The sequence below is a fragment of the Eretmochelys imbricata genome, chromosome 2 (genome assembly GCF_965152235.1).
Source record: "Eretmochelys imbricata isolate rEreImb1 chromosome 2, rEreImb1.hap1, whole genome shotgun sequence".
In the NCBI taxonomy this organism is placed as follows: Eukaryota; Metazoa; Chordata; order Testudines; family Cheloniidae; genus Eretmochelys; species Eretmochelys imbricata.
The window spans coordinates 34,311,651-34,334,405 of record NC_135573.1 but is presented as its reverse complement, the minus strand read 5'-3'; the positions used below and the strand labels follow the sequence as shown (position 1 = coordinate 34,334,405).

General features: G+C 44.0%; 1 long non-coding RNA gene across 1 annotated transcript; it reads left to right on the top strand.

Moving 5' to 3' along the window:
• The first annotated feature begins 479 nt into the window (after positions 1-479).
• Positions 480-21,213, top strand: LOC144260933 (uncharacterized). Its single transcript, XR_013345075.1, has 5 exons — positions 480-578; positions 953-1,032; positions 3,371-3,435; positions 4,672-4,746; positions 20,562-21,213. It is a non-coding gene; the product is annotated as an uncharacterized LOC144260933 (long non-coding RNA).
• Positions 21,214-22,755: the final 1,542 nt, after the last annotated feature.

Sequence of the window (22,755 nt, the reverse complement as noted above, 5' to 3'; positions counted from 1 at the left end):
CGGGCCCCCCCAAGGGAGACGCTGGGCATTGACCCATCCCCCCGCATCCGTCACAGCCGGGGGCGGCCCCGTCCCGCGGCTCCCGGGGCTGAGGAACGGCCCCAGAGTGACAGTCCGCCGCGGCTGGCGGCTTTGCAAAGGCACCGGTGAGGGTGAGAAGCCCCCCGGCCCGCACCCGCAGAGCCGCCCGGGGCGGGCCCGTCCTTCGCTCGGCTTGTTCAGTCAGTTCAGCCGGCGCAGCAGCCGCGAGGCCAAGCCCCAGCCGCAGCGCGAACGCGGAGCGACGCCCCTCCCCCCCCGGCCGGCCTGGTTCAGCTCCCTCAGGCTGCTGCTCTTTGCCTTTTTTTTTCCGGGCAGGGCCTATTTTTAGCTCCCTCTTGTTGGTAGCGTCCAGATTATCCCTCCCCCCCCCCAGGGTTCAATGGTACGGCCCGCCGAGGGGGGCCCCAGAACTGAGCATGTCCGGCCAGGCTCCGGCAGCTCCGCAGCCCAGCGCTGGCTGAGTCCAGCGAGCGCGCGCCCGCCCCACGCCGCGCGGGACCCGGCCAGCAGCCAGTGCAGCGCTCCCCGGCCGCCAAGTAAGTTTGGGTGGGTGCTCGGGAGCCTGTCCCCCCCACCCTCCGGGCCCCGGCAGCGGGAAGGCGCCGAGCTACGGGCAGGGCAGCCCGTGCCCGAGCCAGCCTGGAGTGGGGCGCTCAGCGGCAGGTGCCCTTGGCATGCCGCTGAGCGGGTCTGTCTGCCCCGGGGGTGCCGGGCAGAGGCAAGGATGCCCGCGGGGAGTGAGTGCCGGAGGAGGGTGCCTGGCTCCAGGCAGGGCTGGGGGGAGTGGGTGCTCCCCGCAGTTGGCCGGACTGGTGCTCGGAGCATTGCTCCCCTCTGCGCTTGGCAGCATTAATAACCCTCTCTAAACCGCAGCGTTTTTTTTTGGGGGGGGCTGATTACTTCTCATTAGAGCTGACGGAGATTGACCGCAGCTTCCGAGACGCCGCAGTGCCGACACACACAGCCTAACCCAGCCCTCCGCGCATCCCGGTACAGTACTGCAGGGGGTAGGTGCAGCTCCGAGGGGTGGCTGGCTGCCTGTCTTCCTTGCGGGGGGGGGGGGGGGGTGCGAGTGAGTGAGTGCATCCAGCTGGAATGTCACCTTTTGTGAGCGTGTGGCTTGGAACTACAGTAGGTGTAACTTTAAAGTTGGGTGTTTGGTTGCTACATTTGCTCAGAATCTGAGACTAGGGAGTAGCATCTATTATGCTTAGGAAGCCCTGGGGAGGTGATATAGCAGAAGCTGCATGTGATTCTCTATCATCGTGTCACGGATTTCCTTCATCATGTCATGGATTTCCTTCTCTCTCCTCTTGGGAAATCCTTGGGATTGTTCTCTGAAGGAGAACAGGCAGTCTGTCTGTCCCCGCAGTTTCCACAACTTAATTTCCACCCCATGACTTCTTATAGATTAGCCCATTTCCCTTTGGAGGAAATTGGCATGCCCTAGCTGTCGGCAAGACTTTTGCATCCTCATTTGTTTGCTATCTTAAGAGGTCCCCTGGTCCTCTCATTACGAAATCTGAAAGGCTGCTGACTGATCTGATCAGAGACTCTGCATCTCTTTCTCTGCTGGCATGTTCCAGTGGAGATGCACTTTTGCACTGTACTCATTTATTCTCAGTAGAGCAGCCTCCTGAAATATGCATATCTGGTGAGATGATTACACCAGTGGTGCTATTGTTCTGTAGTCATCATTATTAAATGGGGAGTTTAACTATATTAATGCACAGAAGCTTCAACAGAAGTAAACTGCAACTAAAATAGTCAAAAAGTAAGACTGAGAAGCAAATGCAAAAACTAAGTTGCTTTTGTAATTAAAAATTCAAATTACGTTATAAAAATGTTATAATGCTGCAAAAGCCCAGTTATTAAGATTTTACAGGAGCTTCTGATAAAACAAAATTGCTACAAACAAAAACGGGAAATAAAATCTTATTGGATTAAAATTTGCTTTCTGCATGAAAACATTACATTAATTCTTCATTGTTTATTAATATGAAATAAATATAAAGTGTGTTCATATAGTTTAGTACTGATTAAGTACTTTATTCATTAAATGTCTGTCAGTGGGGAATATCTTGCTAAGTGCTAAACTAAAATACATGTTTATTTCAAAGAATAGATGACGATATTTAACCTAATAAGCATGATGAGGTCGATTTAAAATATGAATATAAAATCATTTTAAGTGATGTTTGTTATTCATCTGTATCAGAAAATTTTGGATGAAACTAACCTTATTAATCTATAAGGTAGTCAGTTTAGTTCATCTTTATATATAGGACTTACGTTTAATGACTAAAATTAGAAGGATTTCAGGACCTACTTCTCCTTTCATATGGGGAGGGGATTATTTGCAGATTGTAAATCAGATATCCATCTTACTGAAGTGATTTAATAATGGAAAAAAATAATACTTTGCGATACTTCTGTGGAATTGCAGGGAAATTGTTTTTGTTTATGCAAATATTTCCATTACGCTCCTGACTTGTGAAGCCTTGTAATGCCAATTTATTTGTGGATAGTTTCTGGTATTTTTCCATTTGATAGCATGATGGGGACCTATCAATTGAATCGTTTGATTCTGGAAACACACGGATGACTGTGCACATTGCATGAATTGTAGTGGGACTCATGAAAATAGATGTGTGCACACGTTTAAATGTTTGCAAGTTAGGCCTAATTCATTTAACTAGAAGCCAGTAAAAGTTAAAGGCATTTTAAAGTTCTCTAGTCCCCAAATGTTGCTACCTTTGTGCTGTGTACTCTTGACTCCATTAATTAGTGGTGTTCTGGGTGTGGAGTGGGTTGCAGGTAGGAAATGAGGACTGTAGTGTGTTTATTCCTTCTTCACCCATCAAAAGGGAGGTGAGACAAACGAATTCTAATCTGTGGCCTTCTGCAGACCAGTAAGAGTGTATGTGAATAAACTGCTGTTCCATGCTGCACTGGTATGCTCCTTTTTTTATGAGGATGTATTAATGTGAAAGTTGAATTCTTGCACATTTCCCTTTGCTGTCAGTTCCATAAGACTGGAAGAGAAGGGAAGAACAGATTGGGTTACCTATGATGACAATTTAGTGAAAACTATGGAGGAAAATTTTTGAACATGCCAACCTTGATTTGCACCCTGCATTTGATTATCTTTGAGCTGGGGTCATAAATCTTATTTAAATCCAGGGAATTACCAGAACATTAAAAATGCCTCAGTTTATACATCTAACAGTCAAGGCTACATTTATTTAATTGGAGGCACTTCTGTTTCACTCACCATTGTAGTACCTAAATACCTCTCAAACACTAATGAATGTATTTTATTCATAAGGCACCTGACCCAAAGATCAGGCAATTTAATGGAAAGACTTCAGCGGACTATGGATCAGGCCGAAGGTACTTAAACTTAAAACAGAAGTAGTGATTACCATAAGAATGTGTATATGTATAGAACATACTCTTTTTTTTAAAATTATAATTCATATAGTGAGCCGAGTCCCTACTCAGATGAAATTCCCTTTGATGTCCAAAACTCAGCCCAATTAACAGAAATATTTAAGGAGTACTTGTGGCACCTTAGAGACTAACAAACACGGCTGCTACTCTGAAACCAGAAATATTTAAGTGGTTGGAGTGTTGAGCATTAATTGCCCATAAATGTATAGTTTAGCAGCACATAGCTTTTTTCCTCTCAGGCAGTAAAAGATGTAAATTTTCTGACTCCATGCGTTTCTTTTCCTTGGAAGCTCTTATTGCTTCATTTTTTGCTTAGTTTAAGGCACTATCTGAATTTTTTTAAAACTTTTTATTTTAAAAACTACACAACTCCTGTTCCAGGGGTTCATATTACACTTCTATCACAATTCACATCTCCAGCACTTTGGAGAATAATAGTGCTGTGTAAAGAGATGTTAAAATAATTATTGTAGTTCAATTCATTTTAAAAGGTTGTATTATTAATACTGCTCCAAGACATTTCCTTGGGAATTAATGCTTCCCTGAGGTTAACAGAAGCAAAACTGTAAGGTTATTAACATTTCCAGTCAGCTATTAAGTCTCAAGAAAGTTTCTTAGCTTTTATTGTTAAACTACCTTGTGTGATTCCTTTCTTGCTGGTCCTTCAATGAGCCTGCTATTCTCTTCAGTCTATTGTAGCAAAAATATTAAATTAATGACATTGTTGAAATAAATACCAGAAATGGCAATTTGCAGTCAAAATCAACTGCCACTGCAGCCAAATATAGCTTAGTGATGAGCTGAGTTAACTGAGGAGGGCACTAGGTGCTTTTGAACTTATTGGGCTGTTAAAAGAAGAAACTTGAACTTTTGTGTTTAATAGGGGCTACTGATTCCTGAATTAAGAGCTTCCTTTTGTGTTGCAACACAGCAAGGTCTGTGTCATGGAGGTGCTTTTAGTAGGACTGAGAGCTATTGCAATTAGAGAGCAGATGAAAGAAAAAGAAGCAGACACACCTGTTTGTTGGAGTTCTTGGGGCACGTCTTCAGTCGGAGTAAATTGTTGTCATTACACTGACTTCAATGGAACAATGACACTTCATGGCAGCTGAGCATATGCTCCTTCTGTACTTTTAAAAATGTATTTTTCTTCTGCATCTACCAACCCTATTCAAGGTTTGACATAAATAAGGAGAGGATACAGTATCCTGTGAATGTCAACTGCTTGCTGTCCCAAACAGGAAATAAAAGGTGGGTTATATTCAAATCTTCCTGGTTGTGCAGAGGCTAGAAACCATGGCCATTATTGATGCTTATATGTGGTGGTAGCAGTATGATTAGTAAGTTTACTGCTGTGGTAAGTATCTCTTAGTACTTCCCTGTTACCCTCAGAAGCAAAGTGATCCTGGAATGCCGTCCTGTTCCTTGTCCTTTTTTGTTAATGTGAGCAAACACAGAATTCTGTGTGGATTGTTAGCTAGTTTTAATCTGCTGCTTCTAAAAGCAGGGAAAGGAAGAAAAACAGAGTAAAAATAGAGGTGCATAGATAAACAAATGCAGAACATTGTTAATCCTAACATCATTGGCCAAGCTGCTTCTGCGACATCACACTTTCTAAGGAGCACCACGTCTTCTCACAGGAACCAGTGCTCCCTAAGAGCAAAGGACCCTTTTACTGCCTAACTCCTTCCCCTCCTCAGGGGATCAGCCATAGATGTCTGTTGGTGCTTTATGTTTGCAGCATTGTTGTGGCCATGTTGGTCCAAGGATATTAGACAGAAGGTGGGGGAGGTAATATATTTTATTGGACCAATGTCTATTGCTGAAAGCGACAAGCTTTTGAGCTACACAGAACTCGTCTTCAGACCACTCTGGTGCTTTAGTAATAATGTGGAGGGATTTAGAGTAACAGCCGTGTTAGTCTGTATTCACAAAAAGAAAAGGAGTACTTGTGGCACCTTAGAGACTGACCAATTTATTTGAGCATGAGCTTTCGTGAGCTACAGCTCACTTCATCGGATGCATACCGTGGAGGGAGGCTCCTTGTTGATGTCTAGGTAGGAGTGGGGCTGGAGATGGATTCTCACCATTTGACTGACAGGCAACTATGGGAACCTCAAAGGGACCATGCCCCTTGGAACTAATCTTGGAGCTGCTGTGAGCCAGGGTGAATACATAAGGGCCAGTTCGTTGAAAGCTCCTCATTCATAATGGAGTTCATAACAGTTCATAAGAAGAGTTTACCAATTTTGCTCCTCACAAGGCAAATGGCTGTACATTATCTGAGATCCATGTTACAGGGCTCCTATTCTATGTCCTCCAGATACTCAGCAGGAGGAACTAAAGAGAGGGGATCAGGACTATATGTTGTCAAGGTTCCTCCCCCACTCTGAACTCTAGGGTACAGATGTGGGGACCTGCATGAAAAACCTCCTAAGCTTATCTTTACCAGCTTAGGTCAAAACTTCCCCAAGGTACAAAATATTCCACACTTTGTCCTTGGATTGGCCGCTACCACCACTAAACTAATACTGGTTACTGGGGAAGAGCTGTTTGGACGCGTCTTTCCCCCCAAAATGCTTCCCAAAACCTTGCACCCCACTTCCTGGACAAGGTTTGGTAAAAAGCCTCACCGATTTGCCTAGGTGACTACAGACCCAGACCCTTGGATCTTAAGAACAATGAACAATCCTCCCAATACTTGCACCCCCCCTTTCCTGGGAAATGTTGGATAAAAAACCTCACCAATTTGCATAGGTGACCACAGACCCAAACCCTTGGATCTGAGAACAATGAAAAAGCATTCAGTTTTCTTACAAGAAGACTTTTAATAAAAATAGTAGTAAATAGAAATAAAGAAATCCCCCCTATAAAATCAGGATGGTAGATACCTTACAGGGTAATTAGATTCAAAAACATAGAGAACCCCTCTAGGCAAAACCTTAAGTTACAAAAAAGATATACAGACAGAAATAGTTATTCTATTCAGCACAGTTCTTTTCTCAGCCATTTAAAGAACTCATAATCTAATGCATACCTAGCTAGATTACTTACTAAAAGTTCTAAGACTCCATTCCTGGTCTATCCCCGGCCAAGACAGAATATAGACAGACACACAGACCCTTTGTTTCTCTCCCTCCTCCCAGCTTTTGAAAGTATCTTGTCTCCTCATTGATCATTTTGGTCAGGTGCCAGCGAGGTTACCTTTAGCTTCTTAACCCTTTACAGGTGAGAGGAGCTTTCCCCTGGCCAGGAGGGATTTCAAAGGGGTTTACCCTTCCCTTTATATTTATGACATATGCATAGTATACTACTGCTTTTTAGCGTATGTGCAAGTGCCTCAGGTGACATATGACCAGCATTCATCTCTGAATTTGGTCTGCTGGTTGGATCATTAGCTTGTCCCGGCTGGGTACTGACAGGGAGTGCGATGTGAACTGCTGATCCATGCCCCCCATGATATGCTGATGGTGGTGGAAGAATGAGTTGCTTCCTCCTTGAACAGTCCATGGCCTCTAGCTGATGAAAGGGGAACAGATTTCTTCTTTTCTCCATACATATAGGGCCCAACTGTCATTCGGCATGGTCAGATAGATCCACAGCAAGTTTATGCATTTGTATGGGAGTTTCCTGGCTTTTATGGATAAGTAAATCAGGGCTCTATATATCTCTTTACAATTTATTGACAGGGTAACAAAACAATGTATTGCATGGTAGTTAACAAACTTGCCAGTCCAAATAATTTAGAAGAATAAGATGTAGGGGGAAATTAAATTTAATAATTTCAGAGGAATAATTTGATTCATGCTAGGTATTAATTTAGATGTAAGCAGAGTCAGGATGAGCTCCACCCTGACATCTGGTGGTGAGGTGTGGCCAGTTGTGGAAAAACTTCAGGGGCTGATCTCATTTGCATAGGCACACCCGCCCCGCCTACAATGAGGCCATAGCTGCCCAAATGGTCACTTTGGCTGCTGTGGGATCCCCAGTGTCTCTGTTATTGGGGCAGGAAGAATAAATTACTACCCTGATTCTGGGAATCAAGGACAGTGGAACTGTACTTGGCCTTTTGTTATGCTGGAGTGACTCGCCATCAACTAAGTAGCACTCGCTAGGCAAGGGACATGGGTTTCAAAACTCTGTGAATTGAGAGAGGCTGGGGACAGGTATTAATACTTGGTGGCATGGGCCCCCATTGTGAGGGCCTTATACGCTAATTGCACTTCCTCTTCTCTGTGGAATATCAGAGCTAATTTTGATTCCATTAGGAGTCTAGTTACAGGCTGCTGAGCTAACTTCACTTTGGGCTAATGGTGCACCAGCACTGAGGCTCCCTTACTACAAGCTGAAATCACAGAAGAGCTAAACTTACTAAGAGCTGAAATCACTGAGTGTTGTGATAAGTAGTGGGGGAGTCTGAAGATATATGGTGGAGCAGTTTGTGGGACGGTGAGCAGAGCGGCTTGTGGAGCAGAGCAGTTTGCGGGATGGTGAGCAAAGCAGCTTGTGGAGCAGGGCGGCTGGTGGAGCAGAGCAGTTGGATGCCTAGAGCAGCTCATGGGGCAGCTGGCAGAGCAGAGCCCCATTGAGAGGTGGGGCCATCAGCTTTGAACCACATAAGGTGCCCCCTTAACCCCCCCCCCATCTCCACCCAGGTTGGGAGGTAAAACTGCAGATAAACTTCCGAACTCTGGGGCTGCCCTGACCAGGGCAGAGACTTTTGGGTCGTTGGACTTTTGGGACTTTGGGTAATTTTGGGTTGCTGGCCTCAAGAACCAAAGGGAAAGGACATGCCTGAATTTGCTTGGGGTGGTTTTTTTTGCTCATGGGTTGTGTTATGAATCCTGTTGGTGGTGTTTCCCCAACATAATGCCACATTGTTTCTCTCTGTTATGAAAAGGCTTTTTGCTACACTCAAACTATGTGCTTGCGAGAGGGGAAGTATTGCCTCTTGGAGGTGCCCAGCGGGGGTATATATTTGTCCCAGGTCACTGTGTGGGGGCTCGAGCCAGTTTTGCATTGTGCTATTGGAATGGAACCCTTAGATACTGAACCCGGCCCTTGTTGCTGCCAACTCTGACAGGCAGAAGGGTTACATATAGATTTCTGGATTCTAAGGTCAGAAGGGACCATTGTAATATAGTTTGACCTGGATAACATAGGCCATATTACTTCCCTGAATTAATTCGTATTAGAACTAGAGAAAATATATTTTAGAAAACATACAATCTTGATTTTAAAAGTTCCAGGGTTGGAGAGTTCACCATAACACTTTTTGTAAATTGTTGACGCTCATGTTAAAATTTGCAACTTCTTTTGTAGTCTAAATGTTTCTAGTGTCAACTTCCAGCCATTGGAGCTTGTTATACCTTTGTCTACCAGATTGAAGAGCTGTCTATTATCACATTTTGGCTCCCCCTGCAGATATTGATCAAATCACTTTTAACTCTTTTTTGAGCTAAATAGATTGAGCTTCTTGAGTCTTTCACTATACGGCATGTTTTCCAATCCTTTAAATCATTCTTGTGGCTCCTCTTTGAACTCCCTTTGCCCTGTTAGTGGTTGCATGATATGCCTACTATCCTTTTTTCAAGTCCTCAGGAGAGGCAAAATGCTGAAATATTTGGACATAATTGTTCCTTTCCCCAGGTGGGTTTCATCTGGATGTGCATGCACCATCAAGCAGGAGTAAAGCCTTTAGGTCAAAATATAGCATGTTGGTAGGGAAAAGCCACATAAGGCACTTGTGTAATGGTGCAATCAAAGTAGATGTGAGTATCTTTCTAAGTGTAGTTGTCTGCTAATAAATCTAGTATTGATCAAAGTTGAAAGATAAATGAAAAAGCCAAAATTTTAAAAGGTCTAAGCAGAGCCTCTTGTATTTATTTTGTCGTCTCATAAATCATTTTGACAGATTGCTCACAGCATGTACTGCATATTTAGCTGATGAATAATATTAACAATAATAATAAGCAGTATGTATAAGATGCATCTCCTATGCCAGGAGCAGGCAAACTTTTTGGCCTAAGGGCCACGTTGGGTTTCCAAAATTGTATGGAGGGCTGGTTAGGGGAGGCTCTGCCTCCACAAACAGCAAACGTAGCCTGGCCCCCGACCCCTATCCGACTGACCCTCCCCCCGCCCCTCTCTTTTTGCCCCCTGACAGCCCCCCGGGACTCCTGCCCCATCCACCACTCCCTGTTCCCTGACTGCCCCTGGACCCCCCGCCCCTGGCTGCCCACCAACACCCCACCCAACCCGTCCTCTCATTCCTGACTGCACCCACCCCCCGGGACCTCTGCCCTCATTCAACCCCCTGTTCCCCGTCCTCTGACGCCCCCCTCTATCCACACCCCTGCCCTCGACCACCCCCGAACTCCCCTGCCCTCTATCAACCCTCCCTGCCCCCTTACCATGCTGCGTGGCTACAGCCACACCACCTAGAGCACTGGGTCAGGCCACAGCTCTGCAGCTGCGCTTCCCAGCTGCCCAGAGCAGTTTGCCAGCAGCACAGTGAGCTGAAGCTGCGGGGGAGGGGCTGGGGACTAGCCTCCTGGGTCAGAAGCTCAGGGGCCGGGCAGGAGGGTCCCGTGGGCCGGATGTGGCCCCCGGGTCGTAGTTTGCCCATCTCTGTCATGTGCCCTCTAATCAATAAATACTCAGGCAAAGCTTTCATTGAAGCTGATGGAACTCTTTAAAGAGTATGAATTTCATGATTTGGCTAGGCAATACAAGTGAAGTTTGAATAATACAGTATGGAAACAAAACATTGAGTTGACAATCCACATGCTTATGTACTACTTGCCAAGTGTTGCATAATCAGGCCTGTAAGTTTGTTCCAGTGTAGTTTTTCAAAATAATGCACTTCTGAAAAGCAGAAGTACTAGAAAGCTGCTCTGCCTGTATCTAGAGCCAAATGTGTTTCATAATTTGTAACAAATTACATTTCATGCTGTCCAGAGTATTAACAACCTCTCTTCAAGTTAAAGAATATTCTGTAAAAATATTAAACCTTAAATCACCTTGGACTAGTGCTAATGAAGACATTCCAGAAAACTTACAATTTTCTTTAAAAATAGAACACATAAAATGAAGTGGTCAGCAAAAAAAAAAAAAAAAGGTGGCAGGACCCCCTTGCAACTGACTGGCTGCCACTGCTGACAGGGTCCCTCCTGCAGCTGCTCAACCTCTGCAAGCAGCCAGTACCCCCACCCCCACAGCTCCCAGCTGCCTCTGGCAGCAGCAGACGGACCCTGGAGCTGCTGGAAGGGCCGCCCCTCACAGCTCCCCCCAGCTACCAGCGGCACAAGGACCCCCACAACTGACCGGCTGCTGCCACCAGCAGAGACCCCTGAGCTGCCCAGCGGCTGGCCATGGCAGCAGAAGGACCCCAGAGCTGTTCAGCGGCTACGAGGCCCCCCGCAGCTCCCCAGCCAGATGCCACTGCTGGCAGGGTCCGTTCCCCCCCCGCAGCCACTCAGCTGCTGTGAGTAGCTGCACCCTCCGCCCCTGCTGCTCCCAGCCGCCTCCGGTGGCGGCAGAGGGATTCCAGAGCTGCTCAGCAGCTGCAGGAAGGGGCCCCCCACAGCTCCCCAACCACTGGTAGAGGTGGCGAGGGGACTCCCCCCACCTTCAGCCCCGCAGGGCAATGGGGACCCTGCAGCTCCCCATTTTGTCAGGGATGTTTTTAATAAAAGTCAAGGACAGGTCATGGCTTCTGTGATTTTTTGTTTTGTTTGTTGCCTGCTACCTGTCCCTGACTTTTACTAAAAATATCCATGACAAAACTGTAGCCTTAAGCATGAGCCATGCAGTAGCATGTCAGCAGGAGCGTAAACATTTTGTGGGGGCATAGAAAATATCCCTTGAAGGAGTTAAACTTGAATTATGTGCAGTTTCCTGTGCATGGAGCCTTTTCAAAGTGTCTTGTAAACCAAAGCTGTTGCTGCACTGAGTAGATATTTAAGATCCCATGACATTTTTCAGAAGAGTAAGGATTTCCTCTGATGTCATGGGCTGTTACTCATTCAGTGATGCTGTTTGTGAAGGTATCCAAGTGGCCCTCCTTATTAGGCAAGACGCCATCCCAGAGTATCCCCAAACAAAATTCAGAGGGGTAGCCATGTTAGTCTGGATCTGTAAAAGCGGCAAAGAGTCCTGTGGCACCTTATAGACTAACGGACGTATTGGAACATGAGCTTTTGTGGGTGAAGACCCATCTTCAATACGTCTGTTAGTATATAAAGTGCCACAGGACTCTTTGCCGCAAACAAAATGAGTACAGTTCTACTACTCAATGGTTAGATGACTCCATTAAACAACTTCGTATTGTCAGTCCTTTCAGGTTTCTGTTAGGAGGTTACGCTCTGTGTGTGTGTGAATGTAATACATTAAATGCCATTTTTGTATGGCCTGCTTCTGCAGCTAGTTTGCATTTGGAAGTCCTGTGGAAATCAGTGGAAGCTTTGTGTGCAGAGCAGTTCTGGGATCAAGTCTTATTTTTATAAAACCCTTCAGGTTGCACTGGAATGAAACCATTTCACAAGCAAAATATTCATTGTATTAGTCATTAGGATGGTAATTTAGAAAGGTATGAAAAATACTACAGATATGGAAAGGTGGTGAAACTTAATAAATGTCTTGAATGTGCCCAGATCTATCTTTTTGTGGCAATGTATAGCGTTGTCATCATGGGTGATTCCTCTCAAACTATGTCAAACATAATTATTTTATTCCATACTCAAACAGTTTGTATACAGTTATGAAATCAAGAGTTATATATATTTTTAATATTTTGCATATGAAACTCTGCTGAGGGTCAGCATTTTGTATTAAATACAATGGCATTAGATTAGGTTGTCTCTTCCTTAATTGTATTTCCCTCATTGTATAAATTATCACTGTTTAATTACAGAACCCAGTGTATAGATATTGCTGATGTAAACCTAATCCATTCAGTTGTCTAGTTTTGTGATAGCTGAGTCCCAAGCTGTCGTATGCATTAACTTGAAGAAAAGACAAGATTTATGATGCTGATCTAAACACATTCCCAGGTGATTAATAGATGATTGATATATTAAAGCTGCGGCAGTTACTGAAAAGAAAAACTAAAGCAGCTTTCAAATCCCCAGTGGTGGAGAAAGCAAACATTATTTTCTTTAGGGATCACAGGTCGTAGTAGCTGTCTAAGTCAAAAGAAGACAGAGGAAAAAATAAAATACATTTTATTTGTTTGTTTCTGTTTTGTTTCCAACTTGGGAATGTTATCTTGGTCTGTGGTTTTGATTTTTTGTTTTAATTTCCTCTAGGATTATGTTTGTCAATATTCTTCTACAGTGAAGTTAATAGCTGAAGGACTAATCTTAACCTATTAGAAAGTGTCACTCTTGCAAGTCATCGTTTTCATCATCTGTGCTACTGATTATGAAAGATTTTTGCTGTAGAGTTGACTCTTTCACTGATGGGTTCAGAATGTGAAATTAAGCCACTGGCAGAAGACCAACACACGGCTCTCCCTGCCACAGATTGCTTGAAGTAACTGGGTGGGGGCAGGAGGAGACTGCACTCATTTCCAGGCACACTTGGGGTTGATCTACACTATAAAATTAGATCGACCCAGCTACGTTGCTCAGGGGTGTGAAAAAATCCACACACCAGAATGACGTAATTAGAGAGCACAAGGACAATTTTTAAATCGACCTACCTACTGCGTCTTGGGGAGGTGGATTGCTGATGGGAGAATCCCTCCCATCAGCATAGTTAGGGTCTATGCTGTAGTGATTCAAGTGTAGACAGGTCCCTACTCTGTATATGCTTGCATGGAAGGGAATATTGGGGATTGTCTGGGATGTAGTACATTGTATAGCACTGTGCCCTGAATCTTCCTCCTTGACCCAGCCCACTGTGTCTCAGTTCTCTCATCCTCCATGTCCGTCACTAAAATACACTTTTCCTGAAGCCCTACAAACCTGAATTCCCACACCTCTGAGAGGTTTTAACAAGACTGATAATGTGCTTAGAGGCCATAATGGAGACACTATAAGAATCTAACTAGATACTTAAACGAAAGAAAAATTACCAAGCCCCCCACCCCCCCACACACACTAAAAGAAATTCACAGAACTAACACCACACAGGCTAATCCTTCATTGCTCATTCACTTTGACTATATATTGTATCCCACCCTTCTTCTATATGTTGTGTATCTAAATTGTAAGCACCTTGCAATTAAGATCTTATTTTTCTACTTGTCTGCAAAGTGCCGACCATGCTCAATTGGTTGTATAGAAACAGTTGTTCATTAGTTTATTTCCAAATTGATCCTTTAATATGGAGTCTAATTCGTAGGGACGCATGACTGAAAACATTCATGAATACTCTTATCTTGAAAAATTGAAAGGACTTTACCTGTTTATTGAACTCTAAACAGCTGGGTACAGTAGGTAGGATCTTCACCTTGTGTAAATCAGTGGAGTGTCATTTTACACTAATTGAGAATCTGGCCCTCTGAGTCTTAGTGTAAGATCTGGAAAAACATTGTAAGAAGAAAAGCTGTCCCAATAAGTTATTGGAGAAGTAGTCCTGCTTATCTGATCATTTCATGTTAGAATGAAAGGAAATTAATAGTGCATCCATACGTAGATGCCTTCCATCAGATCTCACTTGACTTTCATTTTTTTCTTGTTGCTTAATAGTAGCAAGTTATATGGACTTGTATTCTACTGATTTCTAAACTTGTTTTGAGGAATTACCTGTTGAAGGGCCTGAAGCATACGTGAGTAAAGCTGCTCAGACGTGTATTTCACATTACTTCAGTTGCAAGTAACTTTACTCCTGGGCATAAGTGTTTTGCAGATTTGGGCCCCAAAAGTGGACATGAAGAAAAAACACATGTCTTCTATCCAATCATTTTAATCACTGCTCTAGTTTTTTAGAGACTGGATCTGGATAAACCATTAGAGGCTGGCTTGTGCCACCCTTACTCACTGTGAATAGTATCTCAGTCCACAAGTAAGCAGTCCTCCTTGATTTGCACCTTACACCGAGTAGTCCCCTTTTATTTCAGTGTGAATAAAAGTGGCAGAATGTGGATACCTTGGTTAATAGCAATTCACTAGTAGGAGAATATATGCTGATTCAAAATGTACTACACTTCAAAATAAACTGTCTCACATTATTGTTTTGTCTCTTTGGTGGCATCTTCTAATCCTTGACATTTCAATATTAGTGTTACTCGTGCATCTGCATTTAAAATATAAGTCATAGATGGTAAAACTCTGTGGCAGTTTTCATGTTAAATGTAAATTACATAATGTTCTTGGAGCTAAGAAATGCTCTCGTAAGCATTTTGGGTCTGATTCAGTACTCAGGCCAGTCTTACACCAGTGAAACACTGTTGACTTCAGTGAAGGTACTTCTGATTCTCAGTGGTGTAAGTGAGAGGAGAATCGGGCCCCCAAAAGAATTCCCATTGTATTCAAGGAAAACGAGTTAATGATGGCATTATTTATTTAGAACCTTCATTTCCGAGCTACATTTCTGCATAAGAAATGCCTAGCTATGCTGTTAAGTGGTGTTATAAACACATTTATTTTTGGTTTATTTTAAATGTTTAAAATGCTCCTCTGTTATATGCTGTAGGCACATGAACAAACAATGCTGGTGGGGGATTTTTAGTGAAGGCTGAGCTTGCCCCATGTTTGCTCTGATTGGACCCAGAGAAGAATGTCCGGTGGTTAGAGCCCTTGACTGGGTGTAATGTACATCTGGCAAGATGTGCTGCTAACTGAGCCAGCTGCCAAATTATCTATTAATAGTAGCTTCCAAGAGGTCTTCAGGAGTAACCCTGTCAGAAAATGCGGAAGCACTATCTAGTTCCCAGTAAACTGGTTAATTCAAGCTCTCTTCCCTTTGACAGGTCTTGAGGGGAGGACTGCTGAACAGAGAGAAGGATGAGAATGTCGTTTAGGGAAAGATAGGGCTCCTTACTCTGGCTCTGAGGATCCTCCGAGCACAGAAAGCTAGTGTTTGTTTTTCCCTTTTTGCTTGTTGTTTTGTTTGGCTTGTGTATACAAATATTCTCTCCTGCTGAAGAGGCCTCACTGCCTGTAGCTGTGATTTGTTTCTGCTTAGCCATCCCACTAGGGAAGATCACAATTGCCTCCATATGTTTACCTGTAGCTGGCATTTGAGACTATTCTGTCTGTCTCCCTTAGCAATCTCACATGTTAAATAGGTTGGAAGGGAGGCTAGGTCCCCATGGAACCTTCCAGGTGAGAGTGCTGAAGTCCAAATAGCGGCTGCCCACCCTGATTCTGAGTATGTTTTGAGAGGAAACATTGAGGCCATTTCAATAGCATTACAGAGGCTCTGCACTGCAGGGGGATTCTCTTTATGTCAAGGGAGTTCCCTGGTGGCCTAAACCAGTGGTTTTCAAAGTTTGGGTCGCGACCCAGTACTGGATCACGGAATGCAAAGCACTGGGTTGCCTTGCTCAGCACCCAGGGACCCTGGCGGCCGATCAGTAAAAACTAATAATCCCTACCTGTTCTGATACTGCGCTGTGCCCTGGAAACAGCCAGCAGCAGGTACAGCTTGTAGGCACAGGGGCTGCGGGGCTCCGCACTCCCATTGGCCGGTAACTTGCCAATGGGAGCTGGGGGGGAGTGGCCTGTGGGCAAGAACCACGCAGAGTCGCTTGCACACCTCTGCCTACGAGCCAGACCTGCTGGTTGCTTCCGGGGTGCAGCACGGTCTGCAGTGGAAGGACAGGCGGGAAACCTGCATCTGCACCCCGGCTGCGCCACTGACCAGGAGCCACCAGAGGTAAGCCCATGCCCCAATCCCCTGCCCCAGCCCTGAGCCTCCCCACAAACCCAGAGCCCCCTCCTTCACCCCAACCCCCTCATCCGTTGCCCTACCACAGAGCCCTGACCTCCTCCTGCATCCAAACCCGCTGCCCCAGCCCTGAGCCCCCCCCAACCCAGAGCCCCCTCCTGTACCCCAAACCCCTCATCCCTGGCCCCACCGCAGAGCCTGTACCCCTAGCCCTGAGCCCCCTCTCACACTCCAAATCCCTCATCCCCAGCTCCGTTGGGTTATGGGCATCAACTATTTTCTTCAAGTGAGTTGCCCGAAAAAAGTTTGAAAACCACTGGCCTAAACCGCAGGCACCCAGGCTGCATGGAGAAGGAGGCAGCCTGACTGAAACATAGCGGGGATAAGTGCTAGACTTGGGGGGAGTGGATTGGGAGCTGGGTGGTTAGGGGATAGTGGGATTGGTGGGCAAAGAAACTGGGAGCTAAGTGGGGAAACTGGGATGGAGTGGTGGGGAGCCTGGAGTGGAACCCAGGATTCCTGAGTCTCACCTTTCCTCTGCTGTCACCAAGTATCTGTGAAACCCTCCGGCAAAGAGTATATCATCCTTTTCTAACGCTGGTTCACACAGAACATGGCAACCTGATGCTGCTATCAGGTAATCCCTTAACTCAGATGGCGGGGGGGAGTTCTGTGTTCCATCCCTGCTGATGACCCAAATAAGGGTCAGGATGGTCATACATGCTAGGATTTCTCTTCTTACAGTTAACTTTTAAAAAAATAAACATAGAGGAATTACACCCACAAATATGTTAAAAACATGTTCAGGTTGGAAAGTGAAGCTCTCAAAAGTTAGGAAATGCCAGAACAAAGGTTCCTGTGGACACTTGACCTTAATTCCCTTTGTGCCTCCATTTCCTGGCTGTGAAATGGGGACAGTACCATCCCCTCATCTCACAGGGGTGTGGTGAAAAGAAATTCACTGTAGTTTGTGAAGAACTATCCTGAATGAGGCACGGTTCTTTGGGGGGGGGGGGAAGTATGTGAACATGTAATTAAAGACTCTAGCATAATGCATACACATGGGGGTGTCTACGGACTGTCTAAGATCTTTATAAAAATAAATAACTCATAACATAGACAAATGTAATCTGTATGTGACCATACCCAATTCCATTCATTCATTGTTGGCAGGTTCAAATTTTCAAGCATGTTTGAATGCTGCAGGCAGAGACTCAGATTCTGTGATAAGTGGTGTAGAAATTAATTTCCCAGGGGAGAAAGCAAGCAGGCTCTGACTTTCTATAGTTGAAGCTTCTTAAGTGATTTGGGAGAGCACTGATGGACTCTGAAAGGAGTCATAATCAGCCTTTTTCAGCCAAAAAGGAAGACAATCCAAGGCTTTGAGGGGAATGTGGCTATTAACTTTGATGGGAGGATCCTCCCAACTCAAGAATCATGGGGAAGATCCCCTGGACAAAATACAAATGTCATCTATTCTCGATGTCCTTTCTCATCGTTGATAATTGCCAAGGTATTCTGTGCTACCTGCTCCTCCTACCCAATTATCTAAGTAATGTCTCCATTCACTCTGTGACATTACAACTTGTTACCAGGACAGGGCCAGTCTCTTCCGCAGTCTTTCTGAATGAATCCATCAGGAGGAGGAATAGCAAAATTTAAATATTTTTTTTCTGTTTCATTTGGTTTAATTTAGCTTATCCCTTAACTGTTACAAATATGTGAAGCGTCATCTGTTTGGAACTATAGGTTTTGTCAAACAACTTTTTCTCTTCAAATTTTCCCCTCCCTTCCCTTTCCCTTATAACTTGATTTTGGTGAAGCTTTGTGTTTTATACAATTTGTCCCCTTGATAAGAATGCTCATTCAAATGATCTTTAGAATGAATTGATGATCCTTGCTTAGTTCACCAGGCAGAGCATGTTTTAGAAAACTGCCAGAATTGAATGGACTAATGTTTTCTGCAAGAAATCAGTTGGGTTTTTTTGTACACAGGTTACTTACTCTTATGTACATCTCTTCATATATGTTGTACAGATTGTTAGAATTTTGATACGTTTTGTCCTGTTTAAGATCCTTCAGTTAATCAATGAAAACAAGAATGTGGGCTAAGGTATAGCAATTGAGTATTAAAAAAAAAAAGCCGCTCTACGGTTTTTGTAGTCTGTTCTTTATTTTTCCTACTCCTATTTGCATGCTGTTACTGAAGTACTCTGCTGTACATTTGTAGTCATCATAAGTTATTTTTTAAAACAGGCAAATTAATCTAAATCACGCTAGTCCACTGGAATTTAAAGGGCTTAACACTAGGATGGTATAAAGCACTAAAAGATGGTTTAAGTGGCTTGTAGTTTTCCAGATGCTTATACCTGACATTGTGCACCAAAATGCTTCCACATTAGAACGACACAAATTTCAGTGCACAGAGCATTCAGTTTCCATGCCAGGATTAAGTTACTTAAGTTTCTTTTGGAGATCTGGGCTGTGGGAATTTTAAACCACTAGCTTTTTTTTTTGTCATTTGCCTCTCAAAAATATCCATGCCATTTTAATTTCTAATGCTTTTTAGTGTTTAGCAAAATTCAGGGTTTTTTTTAATGATTATTTCTTCCAGCCTTAGCGTTAACAAAGGGAAGGGAATATTTATTTACACTAGTCGTGTACTGAATGGATTAACTTGAATGACAGCTCTTGTTACCGCCTTACTGTATGTCCCTGTGTACTGTCATCAAAACACATGAAAACCTTTCTGCCAAGTTGTATGCAGTGATGTAGCCATGTCGGTCTCAGGATATTAGAGAAAAGGTGGATGAGGTAATATGTTTTATTGGACTGACTTCTGTTAGTGAGAGAGACAAGCTTTCGAGCTTATATGGAGTAAGCTTGAAAGTTGGTCCAATAAAAGATATTACCTCACTGACTTTCTCTTTCTTAGTCTATAGTCATGCTCTATTTTAACAGGATTTAGATAATACTTTAGGAAGTTTTAAAAAACACTTTAGGAGTACTTTGATTAAACACTCTTTTTTACTATCTGTGTTGTTGTCTTGTTTCAATTTAGTATTTTAGGGAAAAAATGGTTTCAAGAAGTGACCCTTAATTTTCTGTGTCCATCATTGTACTGTATAATCCATTGGTTGCATGCCCAACCACCACATTTATAGGAACATTTGTGATTGCAAATGCAGACAATCAGTTGCTACTTTTGTCCATGCAGGTGCCTATTTGCCTATGAAAATATATTACTTGCCCATGCAAATTGGTGTGTGTCCATACAAAAGTCTTCTTAAGCAATATTAAAGACGAGGTTGAGGTTTGCAGAAATGTCTACACTTAAAACATTAACAGCAATACAAAAGTTTAGTTGCAAATGCTGACGATACATTTCAATGTTTTTAAACATTTTAATTTTAATTACTACATGTCAGTGATCTCACAATTAAATGCTGCCATTTTACTTGTCTTTGGACAACTTGGTAGAAAGAGGTAGAGATATACTCAGATCTAACTTGCACTTTGAGCCTGAGTCCAGATTTTGAAACCAGAAGAGTTTGGGACAGGAGAGTTCAGATTTGAGGCTCATTTGCTCCATTACAGGGAGGCCTTATTCTTGAAATTCACACCTGGACTTGTACCAGAACTTTGACTCCTCTCCACAAAGTACATCGGGATCAAAGTGGGAGTTCTTGTTCAGACACAGCTGTAACAGCAGACTCTACAGAGGGGTACATGATGTGAAACCTGTATTTGTGGTCAGAACAAAGCTGAAATGTTTTGTGGAGATGTATCTATCTATTTTTTTTTTTTTGAGGCCAGGACAGGGGAGGGAGAAAGTCGCACCTAGCTCAGTGGCTTCGGTCTCAATTCAGAAGTTTTTTTTTTTTAAAGTTTGCTGTAAAATGGAATTGCCATTCTCCTGTGAGCTCTAGAAACCCATGTGCTATAAGACAATACCACAGGCTCCTTCTCTGTGTAACTGGAGGATCAGTTTAAAGCAGAATTCAACCAAAACAGCTCTGAACTACTTGTGAAGAATCTCAACAATCTCTTTGTCAGAGGAGATGCAAACGGAGTGGCTCTGTGGATTTAATTATATAAAAGGTATATGCTGTCCACTGCTTCATGGTTAGTTGCTAACTTGGCTGTATGTGCTGCAATGGGTTAGGCATCTTTGCTTTACAGGCTACTAAACATATTTTCTTTTGTATTTGAAACCTTTCCTGACACAGCTGCTGACTGCTACAGATTTTTACATGTGCCAAGCCGTTAAATCCTATCCACTGTAAATGGTGCACAGGATCCAAGGCTATTTGCTTCAATGCTGGTGAAGTTTAATGAGAAGACACCAAGGAACAACATTTGTCCTGTAGTACAATGCACTTTCAGTAATCGTTTAAATGAGAGAAAATAGAAAAAACTTAATCCTTTGTTTTGCTCTTGTTGCCTGGTTTAAAAAAACAACACTCTGGTATGTAAGAGAGGTTATTTTTTCCTCTATTTGGTAAATTTCAAATTGTTATACTATGCCTACCAGACATATAAAAAGATTACAGACAAATAGCGAAAACCTTCATGCCGTTTAACCAAGTTTAGTACTTCCTGCAATCCTATTTGTTTTGGAAGGAAACACTTGAAACATTTCAGTTCAGTTTTAGTATTAAATGGATATTGTTGAGGTTGTGTTGATGTAAATAATGAGTGACGTGAATAAAAATGACAAATGAGTAGGCAATGGATTTTTGTATGTGATTACTCGTTATTTTTTCCTCATTGTTAATTCTTATACAATTAGGTATTATATGAAATGTGTAATCTGTAATATGAAAGTGTAGTTTATTTAATGTTTACTCCTCAGGGAATTATGCACCAAAAATTAAAATTATGCGCACAGTATTTTAAAATTCTGCAAATTTTATTTCTCAATAAATAAATGTGGCTCCAGCATGACAGTGGGGTGCACAGACCACTGGCTGCATTGTGATGGGAGATCACCCTGAAGCCCTCACCTCCCTCAGTACAGGGATTCATCAGTGAGGCTGCACCTGACCCTGATACAGTGCAAGGCCTGGGCCTGCCCCAAAAACACCCCAGGGCCCTGCCCCTCTGTGCCAGGCACACCAGGTGTGGGTAGGCAGGCTCAGCCCAGCATGATCCAAGTGTGGGGGGGATCCAGATGTGGGGTGAGAGGTTTCTGTGTGGGACAGTCTGGGTGCAAGTAGCTCAGTGGGAGATCTGGATGCACAGGGGCTTGTTGGGCGGTTCCGGGTGCAGGGGCGATCGGACTGCAGGGGATCCAGGTGATGGTGGTTGGGATGGGGGTTGGTGGGGGAGGGTCTAGGTGCTGGGGGAGTGGGGCTTGGTGGGGTGGGGGTCTGGGTGCAGCTGGTTGAGGCTCGGTGGGGTGGGGGTCTGGGTGCAGGGGGCTTGTCGGAGGGATCCACGTGTAGGGGGGTAGGGCTTGTCAAGGTTCGATGGGCCTACTTAGTGGGGGAGCCCCAGCTGCTGCCGAGGGGATGCCGCATGCCAGGATCCCCCTTCCCCTCCCTCTCCCCCACATGATTCCCCCATCTCCTTTTCTTCTCCATCCCCCGCTTCCTTCCCCACTGCCTCTCCCCTGCCACCTCTTCTTACCCAGCCCCACTGCAGGAACTCACGGTTACGCAGAAAAAAGGAAGGCTTCCAGGATACAAAAGGGAAGCACAACTGTCACTAGGACCCAGGAGGCTGTGTTCGGCGGCAGAGTCAGCAGAGACCCCATACAAGAGGCAGCCTCAGAGCTGGCAATTCTGTGTTCTCAGAAATGAGGAGGGAGGGGGGCAGTGGCACGTAACCCCGTGTGCTCCCCTGCATGCCTTGCCTCTATTTGGGGAGCAATCCCCCCCAAAACTGCACATGTGCTCCCCCCTCCCCCGTGGCTTCCCTGCCTTTTTCTGCATGTTTCCCGGCAGATATTTTTTTGCATTTTTCTGCGTGGGGGGCACAGAAAAATGTGGGCCATATGAATTCTGTGACCCTGCATCGGCGCAGAATCCCCCCCCCCAGGAGTAAATGTTACTGAGACAGTAACATAATCCTCAATTCCTTATAAATTCTTCATTATCATCCACGCAGATATTTATGCAAAGTATATGTGAAATATATAAATATGGGCCAAATCTTCCTCTGTTGCACCACTGTAGCCCTATGGATTACTCCTGAGGTTACCCTGATGTAACTGAGAAAGGAAGTTGCCTATGAGATCATAGTAGTAAAGATTGTCCAGTGTGAATAAATGAATGTAAAATGAAAGCCTTGCCCTTGAATTGTGTGACTAATTTGTGGAAAATAATACAGGTATGTCATTGTTCTCATTTTTCCAATGTTAGTGTTCCAGTTTTGTGGTGATTTTGTGCTCTCTCGCAATAATAAAATCAATTTATCCCA